We start from the raw sequence: 10,466 nt of genomic DNA on the forward strand, positions 1-10,466 counted from the left end.
CTGTGACAGGATCATCATCGGAATCTTGGTCACCTCCCTGTCCAAGGCCATTCTTCCCCGATTGCTAACTTCGGCCGGGCGTCCAGCTCTAGGAAGAGTCTTGGTGGTTTCAAACTTCTTCCATTTAAGAATCATGGAGGCTACTGTGTTCATAGGTACAGTTGAAGTCAGAAATGTACACACAGTTAGGATGGAGTCATTAAAACTCATTTTTAAACCACTCCACAAATTGTTAACAAACTATAGTTTTGGTTGGTTATCACAATTCCAGTGGTTTGGAAGTTCACATACACAATGTTGACTGTGCCTTCTAACAGCTTGCAAAATTCCAGAAAATTATGTCATGCCTTTAGAAGCTTCTCATAGGCTAATTGACATCATTTGAGTTGGCGGTGTACCAGTGGATGTATTTCAAGGTCTACCTTCAAACTCAGAGCCTCTGCTTGACATCATGGGAAAATCAAAAGAAATCAGCCAAGACCTCAGAAAAAAATTGTAGACCTCAACAAGTCTGGTTCATCCTTGGGAGCAATTTCCAAACGCCTGAAGGTACCACGTTCATCTGTACAAACACCATGGGACCACACAGCCGTCATACCGTTCAGGAAGGAGACGCGTTCTGTCTCCTAGAGATGAAAGTATTTTGGTGCGAAAAGTGCAAATCAATCCCCGAACAACAGCAAAGGAACTTGTGAAGATGCTGGAAACAGGTAGAAAAGTATCTATACACAGTAAAACGAGTCCTATATCAACATAACCTGAAAGGCCGCACATCAAGGAAGAAGCTACTGCTCCGAAACCGCCAGAAACAGTGCCATCCGTTTTGTCACCAAAGCCCCATACACTATGCACCATTGCAACCTGTACGCTCTCGTTGGTTGGCCCTCGCTTCATACTCGTCTCCAAATCCACTGGCTACAGGTTATGTACAAGTCTCTGCTATTTAAAGCCCCGCCTTATCTCAGCTCACTGGTCACCATAGCAGCACACGCTCCAGCAGATATATCTCACTGGTCACCCCCATTGCCAATTCCTACTTTAGTAGTCTTTCCTTCCAATTCTCTGGTGCCCATGACTGGAACGAATTTCAAAAATCTCTGAAGCTGGAGACCCATCTCCCTCATTCGCTTTAACATCTTGTGACGAGCAATCCCGTATCCGGGAGCGTAATTATAGCCTCAAGCTCATTACCATAATGCAATGTTAATTATTTTTGAAAATCGCAAATGAAATTAAATAAATATATTGGCTCACATGCTTAGCCTTTTGTTAACAACACTGTCATCTCAGATTTTCAACCATAGCTACACAAGCATTTGTGTAAGACTATTGATAGCTAGCATAGCATTAAGCCAAGCATTCAGCAGGCAACATTTTCACAAAAACAAGAAAAGCATTCAAATAAAATAATTTACCTTTGAAGAACTTCGGATGTTTTCAATGAGGAGACTCTCAGTTAGATAGCAAATGTTCAGTTTTTCCCAAAAGATTATTTGTGTAGGAGAAATCGCTCCGTTTTGTTCATCACGTTTGGCTAAGAAAAAACCCGAAAATTCAGTCATTACAACGCCAAAGGTTTTTCCAAATTAACTCCATAATATCGACAGAAACATGGCAAACATTTTTTAGAATCAATCCTCAAGGTGTTTTTCACATATCTATTCGATGGTAAATCATTCGTGGCAGTTGCCTTTCTCTTCTGAACCAAATGGAAAAGTGCATGCAGCTGGAGATACGCAATAATTTTGACGGAGGACACCAGGCGGACACCTGGTAAATGTAGTCTCTTATGGTCAATTTTCCAATGATATGCCTACAAATACGTCACAATGCTGCAGATACCTTGGGGAAACGACAGAAAGTGTAGGCTCATTCCTTGCGCAATCACAGCCATATAAGGAGACATTGGAACACAGCACATTCAAAATCTGGGGCATTTCCTGTTTGAAATTTCATCTTGGTTTCGCCTGTAGCATCAGTTCTGTGGCACTCACAGATAATATCTTTGCAGTTTTGGAAATGTCAGAGCGTTTTCTTTCCAAAGCTGTCAATTATATGCACAGTCGAGCATCTTTTCGTGACAAACTATCTTGTTTAAAACGGGAACATTTTTCATCCAAAAATGAAATACTGCCCCAGAGGTTCAAGAGGTTAAGCACCAGCTGTCAGAGCAGCTTACAGATCACTGCACCTGTACATAGCCCATCTGTAAACAGCCCATCTATCTACCTACCTCATCCCATACTGGTATTTATTTATTTTGCTCCTTTGCACCTCTCCTTTGCATCTCTACCTGCACATTCATCTTCTGCCAATCTACCACTCCAGTGTTTAATTGCTATATTGTAATTACTTAGCCACCATGGCCTATTTATTTCCTTAACTTACCTCATTTGCACTCACTGTATATAGACCTTTTGTTTTATTTTGTTCTACTGTATTATTGACTGTATGTTTTGTTTATTCCATGTGTAACTCTGTCTTGTTGTATGTGTCGAATTGCTGCGCTTTATCTTGGCCAGGTCACAGTTGCAAATGAGAACTTGTTCTCAACTAGCCTACCTGGTTAAATAAAGGTGAAATAAAAAAGCCAGACTACAGTTTGCAACAGCACTTTTTGGAGAAATGCCCTCTGGTCTGATGAAACAAAAATAGAACTGTTTGGTCATCGTAATGTTTGGAGGAAAATGGGGGAGTCTTGCAAGCCAAAGAACACAATCCCAACCGTGAAGCACGGGGGTGGTAGCATCATGTTGTGGGGGTGCTTTGCTGCAGGAGGGTCTGGTGCACTTCACAAAATAGATAGCATCATAAGGAAGGAAAATTATTTGAATATATTGAAGCAACATCTCAAGACATCAGCCAGGAAGTTAAAATCTCTGAACAACCCATACCGGATCCGGGATAATTGTCATCAGCAACGCTGAATAGCATAGCGCCACAGTCAAATAATATTACTAGAAAATATTCATGAAATCACAAGTGCAATATTGCAAAACACAGTTTAGCCTTTTGTTAATCCACCTGTCGTCTCAGATTTTGAAATGATGCTTTACAGCGAAAGAAATACAAGCGTTTGTGTAAGTTTATCGATGGCTCGACAAAACAATAAGTAAACTTAGCATCAGGTAACTTGGTCATGAAAATAAGAAAGGCAATCAAATGAATCATTTACCTTTGATGATCTTCGGATGTTTTCACTCACGAGACTCCCAGTTAGAATACAAATGTTCCTTTTGTGCCATAAAGATATTTGGCTTTTGCGCACAACTCACTCTGAGAGCCCCCAACTTACGCAAAGTGGTCGTTCACGCTCATTCTTCAAAATAATAGCATGAAACTATGTCTGAAGACTGTTGACACCTTGAGGAAGTGATAGGAAAATGAATCTGGTTGTTATTAATTAAAGCTTGGTCGCAAATGTGTCTTTCAAATGGACAATGACCCCAAGCATACTTCCAAAGTTGCGGCAAAATGGCTTAAGAACAACAATGTCAAGGTATTGGAGTGGCCATCACAAAGACCTGACCTCAATCCTATAGAAAATTGTGTGGGCAGAACTAAAAAAGCTTGTGCGAGCAAGGAGGCCTACAACCCTGAATCAGTTACACCAACTCTGTCAGGAGGAATGGGCCAAAATTCACCCAACTTATTGTGGGAAGCTTGTGGAAGGTTACCCAAAATGTTTGACCCAAGTTAAACAATTTAAAGGCAATGTTACCAAATACTAATTGAGTGTATGTAAACTTCTGACCCACTGGGAATGTGATGAAAGAAATAAAAGCTTAAATCATTCTATTATTATTCTGACATTTCACATTCTTAAAATAAATAACACTCGCAATAACATCTGCTAAATATTTGTATGCGACCAATAACACTTTATTTGATTTAAAGAAATTACTTGACATAGATGATTACTTCTAGAGAGTTTGATGTGAAGGCTTTCAACCTGCTTCTATCTGAAGGCACATCTACGATGTGTTCCCTCTATAGTGCACTACTTTAAAAAATTCTGGGTTTCATTTGGGATGCAACCCCATACTCCACTATCCTGTCTAGGTATTCCATAAGGAGAGGGAGATTTAAACTTGCCCTATTTTTATGCCACTCTCTCGTTCTTCCTTTTTTTCCCCCCTGCTATACAGTAAACTCCACCCTGCTCCCTCCCTTATTACTCTTTGGACACTGTATCTGTATCTCACTGTATCTGCAAGCCATTGCTACTATATCCCTCATATCGTGTTTCATTTGAGCCTGTCGCTCACAGAGATGGTCAGATATGGCCCCTTCATTTCAAATGATATTTTTCCCCCTCGCGTATTTTGAGTGGATTCAGCAAGAGTGACAGACACTCCGAGAGAGAGCGACTGTCAGAGGTTTGCTGTTTCCACACTGCAGAGAGAGAGAGGGAAACGATACACAATAAGCTAATGTTTCTTTCTCCTACACTCATTTCTAAGATAAGGAGAAAACAAAGGAGTAGCAGCACTTCATATTATATTGAGTCACAGATAATGTCGCGGAGTGTGTGCATGTAAATTAATCCCAAATGGTCTTGGAGACGGTTCTGCACTGGCCATTTCATCCACTGGCCAACTACAGAATTGAAGCTTGTGACCCCCGAAAGCAGATATTGTTCTATTCTGTAACTTGGCAATTCTGCCACACCTGTCACTCAGCATTATGATAATACACCCAGCAATACAGTATACAGGGGGTGAGGGTATGCGTTGCTTACACCAAACTACTATCATAATGATATCACTAGATAGCACCAGGACCACGTGGCCCTCTGCAACCCTGGAGTCAGCTCATCCGACAACGTTCCGCAATAGTGGAGCTGAACCAAGGCCAGTGGCAAATGAGAGTTGAAGCTTAACCTCGCGCGAACGACAACACAGCAGTTCATCTTCAATGCCCTCGCTGATGGAAGGAGGTTTTCACTCAAAATCTCAAGATACATGGCCCCATTCATTCTTTCCTTTACATGGACCAGTCGTCCTGGTCCCTTTGCAGAAAAACAGCCCCAAAGCATGATGTTTCCACCCCCATGCTTCACACACACAGTAGGTATGGTGTTCTTCAGATGCAACTCAGCATTCTTTGTCCTCCAAACACGACGAGTTGAGTTTTTACCAAAAAGTTATATTTTGGTTTCATCTGACCATATGACATTCTCCCAATCTTCTTCTGGATCATCCAAACGCTCTCTAGCAAACTTCAGACGGGCCTGGACATGTACTGGCTTCAGCAGGGGGACACGTCTGGCACTGCAGTGTGTTACTGATGGTAGGCTTTGTTACTTTGGTCCCAGCTCTCTGCAGGTCATTCACTAGGTCCCCCCGTGTGGTTCTGGGATTTTTGCTCACCGTTCTTGTGATCATTTTGACCCCACGGGGTGAGATCTTGCGTGGAGCCCCAGATCGAGGGAGATTATCAGTGGTCTTGTATGTCTTCCATTTACTAATAATTGCTCCCGCAGTTGATTTCTTCAAACCAAGCTGCTTACCTATTGCAGATTCAGTCTTCTCAGCCTGGTGCAGGTCTACAATTTTGTTTCTGGTGTCCTTTGACAGCTCTTTGGTCTTGGCCATAGTGGAGTTTGGAGTGTGACTGTTTGAGGTTGTGGGCAGGTGTCTTTTATACTGATAACAAGTTCAAACAGGTGACATTAATACAGGTAACGAGTGGAGGACAGAGGAGCCTCTCTTCAAACTCTGGGAGCGGTATTTCATTTTTGGATAAAAAACATTCCCGTTTTAAATGGGCTATTTTGTCACGACAAGATGCTAGACTATGCATATAATTGCCAGCTTTGGATAGAAAACACTGTAACGTTTCCAAAACTGCAAAGATATTTTCTGTGAGTATAACAGAACTGATGTTACAGGCAAAACCAAGATAAAAATTCAATCAGGAAGTGCCCCATATTTTGAAAGCGCTGCATGCCAATGACTCCTTATATGGCTGTGAATGGGCTACGAATGAGGTTACGCTTTCTACGTATTCCCCAAGGTGTCTACAGAAATGTGACATATTTTTTACGCATTTATGTTGAAGAATAGCCGTAAGGGGCTACATTGAGCAAGTGGTCACATGATGGCTCCCGCAGAAAATCTTGCGTAAAGTACAGAGGTAGCCATTATTCCAATCGCTTCTAATGAGAAACCAATTGTCCCGGTGGGTATATTATCAAATAGATATATGAAAAACACCCTGAGGATTGATTCTAAACAACGTTTGCCATGTTTGACGATATTATGGAGCTAATTTGGAAAAAAGTTAGATGTTGTAGTGACCGCATTTTTCAGTCGATTTCTCAGCCGAACGTGAAGAACAAATGGAGCTATTTCGCCTACAAAAATCACTTTTTGGAAAAAAGGAACATTTGCTATCTAACCGGGAGTCTCGTGAGTGAAAACATCTGACGTTCTTCAATGGTAAATGATTTAATTTGATTGCTTTTCTTATTTTCATGAAAATGTTGCCTGCTGCTAGCAGAGCATAATGCTATGCTAGGCTATGATAAACTTACACAAATGCTTGTCTAGCTTTGGCTGTAAAGCATATTTTGAAAATCTGAGTTGAAAGGGTGATTTAGAAAAGGCTAATATATTTCATTGGTGATTTTCATGAATAGGAATATTTTCTAGGGATATTAATGCCCTGATGGCCTAGGAACAGTGGGTTAACTGCCTGTTCAGGGGCAGAATGACAGATTTGTACCTTGTCAGCTCGGGGATTTGAACTTGCAACCTTCCGGTTACTAGTCCAACGCTCTAACCACTAAGCTACCCTGCAGCCTAGTCCGTTAAATAAATGGCCAGAAAATTGCATGTAAAATTTGAGAGGTCTCTATAAAAGTCGCTGGCCACAGCTGCGGCGATTTTAGCATGTAAATCTTTGGTGGGGCAACAATAATAATAATAATCATTATTAATTCCAGCAAAGCCACTACACAACACTAAACAATAATTACTTGCACTATAAAGGTGACTAACGGTGTCCACAAACTGTTAGGGCCTACATAAATCTGTCCCAACACCTTGCTATCAGCGGAACCTTGTCTGGCAGCGAAACTGTTCATTTAGCCTCATTTACTGTCTTTTTATAAAACATAGCTGATATGGCTGACTTGTTTAAACAAATGTGGTTTCTACTGACAATTGAGATGTACAAACTATGGCATAAGGGAACGACGAGCAGATGAGGTCATCTGTAATTTCGATGTTGACTTAATGAGCAAGCTAGGATGGACGTTGTCAATAGAACTATTTGTTAAGCACTTCTGAAATGTAGAGCGACAGAATTCAGAACATGGGCTGTTCTAACAATATTCTCCCTGTACCCCAAGTCAGAACCATAGGATGCATAACGGGGGCATATAAGCAGACAATGAAATCTCTTACAATATTCGATGATTACATTTCACTAAAACAGGTTATAGGCTAATTAAAAGTGGAAAAGGGCCCGAATTATTAGCGCGAGGCACATGGGATACTAACAGCTTACTACACAACAAACACTTAGTAACTTTCTTAGTTACAGTATACATCTCTCCTGGAATATTACATAATTTAAGCAGCAGCATACAATACCTTTTTGGACTCACGTTGTTGTGCTGTGCTCAGTTCCTTCCAAACCACTCATTGTTGAATTTGCTATTCCCAACTTGTTGTGTAATGTTTAAGTCCAATGACAGATGAGTACTGATAAGTGTTATCCTTAATTTCTCTTCATATGACAAGGATTGAAATGAATTTGCAAGTAGATTGTCAACTTGATTCATGATGATGACTGCTAGCTAAGATTTTGAAAGTATGATGTTGTCAAGATCAGACCAATCAATGCTCCATACAATGGGGCAAAAAAGTATTTAGTCAGCCACCAATTGTGCAAGTTCTCCCACTTAAAAAGATGAGAGGCCTGTAATTTTCATCATAGGTACACTTCAACTATGACCGATATAATGAGAAAAACAATCCAGAAAATCACATTGTAGGATTTTTTTGAATTTATTTGCAAATGATGGTGGAAAATAAGTATTTGGTCAATAACAAAAGTTTCTCAATACTTTGTTATATACCCATTGTTGGCAATGACCTTGAGCCATGCATAAATACTGGTGTATATAGTAAATTACGGTATACCGCCCAGCCCTAGTTTGTATGCAGCTTTATTAACTCAATTATATATATATATTACATTGTTTTTTTACATTGTTTGCAAACTGATATGTGACACATTAATGCGAAAATAACATGCAAAACTGGCAAGCCCAAAATATTTGTATTTATGTATATTTTTTTGCTAAAAATGTGGGGCTCAAAACACCCACCTGCCCTGAATGACTGGTCGCCACTTCCACACACCAATACATGGATTTAACAGTCAAACAACCACTTAAAAAGCAGCCAATCGTTGTCACTTTTGATATCCTATGATGCGTCGTGATGCGTTTAACAGAAAAGTGTCCCGTTCCCTTTTCCATGATAGAAGCCTCCCGAAATCAACAGTTAACCTTCCACAATATAGATATAAGCCTTCTATAAGTTCTCATCTAACTAACCATGTATAGGTTATTCAAAGTTTCCATGTGGCCTTTGAATAGTGTTAGTTTAAACAGCGCTACACGTTTGCCCCCTGTTCTATTGATTTGATCGAGATATCGATTAAAGTGATTAACAAAAAGTGTTGCTTTGCACTTACAACCTTGGCGACCCACTTAAATCAAAGTGCAACACTTCAAATGTTGAGCTGTACAAATTGTCCTCAGGCCAGTGATGTACACATTATTCCCAGATTCCGTGGGGTTTTTGAGCTGTGTTTAATAGTTTTAACTGGACGTGCAACCTCATCTCCCCCCTCTCGCAACTGATTTCAAGGTCATAACAATATGAGTGATTGACAAATAAGTGTTGCGTTTCTCTTTCCTTTTTGGCGACCTCCAAATCAAAATGCATCACTCTAAAATATAACTGTCTTCTTCAGGTTGTTCCCCAACCAGTGTGTAAAAAATATACCCAGTTTCCATGTGGATTTTAAGTTGTGTTACTTTCAACAGGACGTACAACCTGATTTCCCCTAATCGATATTAGTGATGTATTGCCACTTGTCAAAACAGGGTTTTTGGAACGTGTGCATTTTATAAGGTGCTTGTAATATATATATATATATATATATATATATATATATATATATATATATATATATATATTAATAACCAATATGCAGAAACTGTTTGTTTATATTATATTATGTTATATATTATTATATATTATATTAAATGTTTTCAATATCATGAACAGTTTCTGCATATTGGTTATTGATTTGGACACCTTAAACTGTGTTTTGACATTGGGCTATTTCTCAAAATGTCTTGTCAACAGGAAACAGCGACAGCATGCATCATTTTCAACTTAAGTTTTAGGAATATAAATAGAACTTTCAGCATTCATTTCCAATGGTATTTCTGAATGAGTCCAAACATGTGCTGCGATTGATTGATTTTGATGAGATACCAGAAATCACCAAAACGGGTTTGCCCTGCCTACTAGAAAGCAAGTCCAGAAATAAGCAGCCCAAAAACGTGCCTATAGGCTACCCTCTATCAATCGGTTTGGTGGCACAGTACACAAAAACCATCAAAGTATCAGTTATTCAATGAATTGTGCTCATTGCTCTATAATGCGATTGCTTTAACGCAAACAAATTGAGTTAATTATCACATCTTCATCATCTAATCTTACCTGCCTTGTCCTTGTCCGTAGGGGCTAAGTGCCTTGAGATTCGATCCACGGTCCTGCTGTGATGCGTTAGGAAAGTAAACGCTATAGGTAGGCTACTTATTTACGCTCCACTCTCTCCCTCTCTCTCTCTCTTCTTCTCTCCCTCTCACAACACTTTTTCCACCTCCAGTCGAAAATGTCACGTCTTGGCTCTGGCTCTCCACTTCAACTTCACCTCAGCATAGGCTACAGAAAATTCCGACACGCGCTGCCCTGTTCGGTGCGCACTTACAATTTTTCTGCACCAACTCCCGTTTTGCTTCTCCCTGTGTTGTAGCATTTTATAAACTGATGGTTTGAGCCCTGAATGCTAATTGGCTGAAAGCCGTGGTATACCAGACCATATACAGAGCTATGATTTTGATGAGCTATAGCTATGAGCTATAAACTGTTTTAATTACATTGGTAACAAGTTTATAATAGCAATAAGGCATCTTGGGTAATTGTCGTGGGTATATGGCCAATATACCACGGCTAATGGCTGTATGGATAAGAACAGCCTATGGGGTTGTGCTTAAATAGAACATGTAACTGGATTACTTGAATTACATAAAACAGGTAACCAATAGGCCTATACTTATATTGGTCATATACTACAAATCCCAGAGTTGCCTTATTGCTATTATAATGTAAATAAAACAGTAAAAAAAATGTTTTTGTCATACCTGTGGTATA

The 10,466-nt window shown here is 39.8% G+C and overlaps 1 protein-coding gene across 1 annotated transcript in view; it reads right to left on the reverse strand.

Moving 5' to 3' along the window:
• Positions 1-10,168, reverse strand: part of cdh23 (cadherin-related 23) — a 688,999-nt gene extending 678,831 nt beyond the window's left edge. The window contains exon 1 of the mRNA XM_064931960.1: positions 9,753-10,168. The gene's annotated coding sequence lies outside the window, so the exon portion shown is untranslated. The remainder of the gene's footprint in view (positions 1-9,752) is intronic.
• Positions 10,169-10,466: the final 298 nt, after the last annotated feature.

This window comes from Oncorhynchus masou, chromosome 23, assembly GCF_036934945.1.
Source record: "Oncorhynchus masou masou isolate Uvic2021 chromosome 23, UVic_Omas_1.1, whole genome shotgun sequence".
NCBI classification, from domain to species: Eukaryota; Metazoa; Chordata; class Actinopteri; order Salmoniformes; family Salmonidae; genus Oncorhynchus; species Oncorhynchus masou.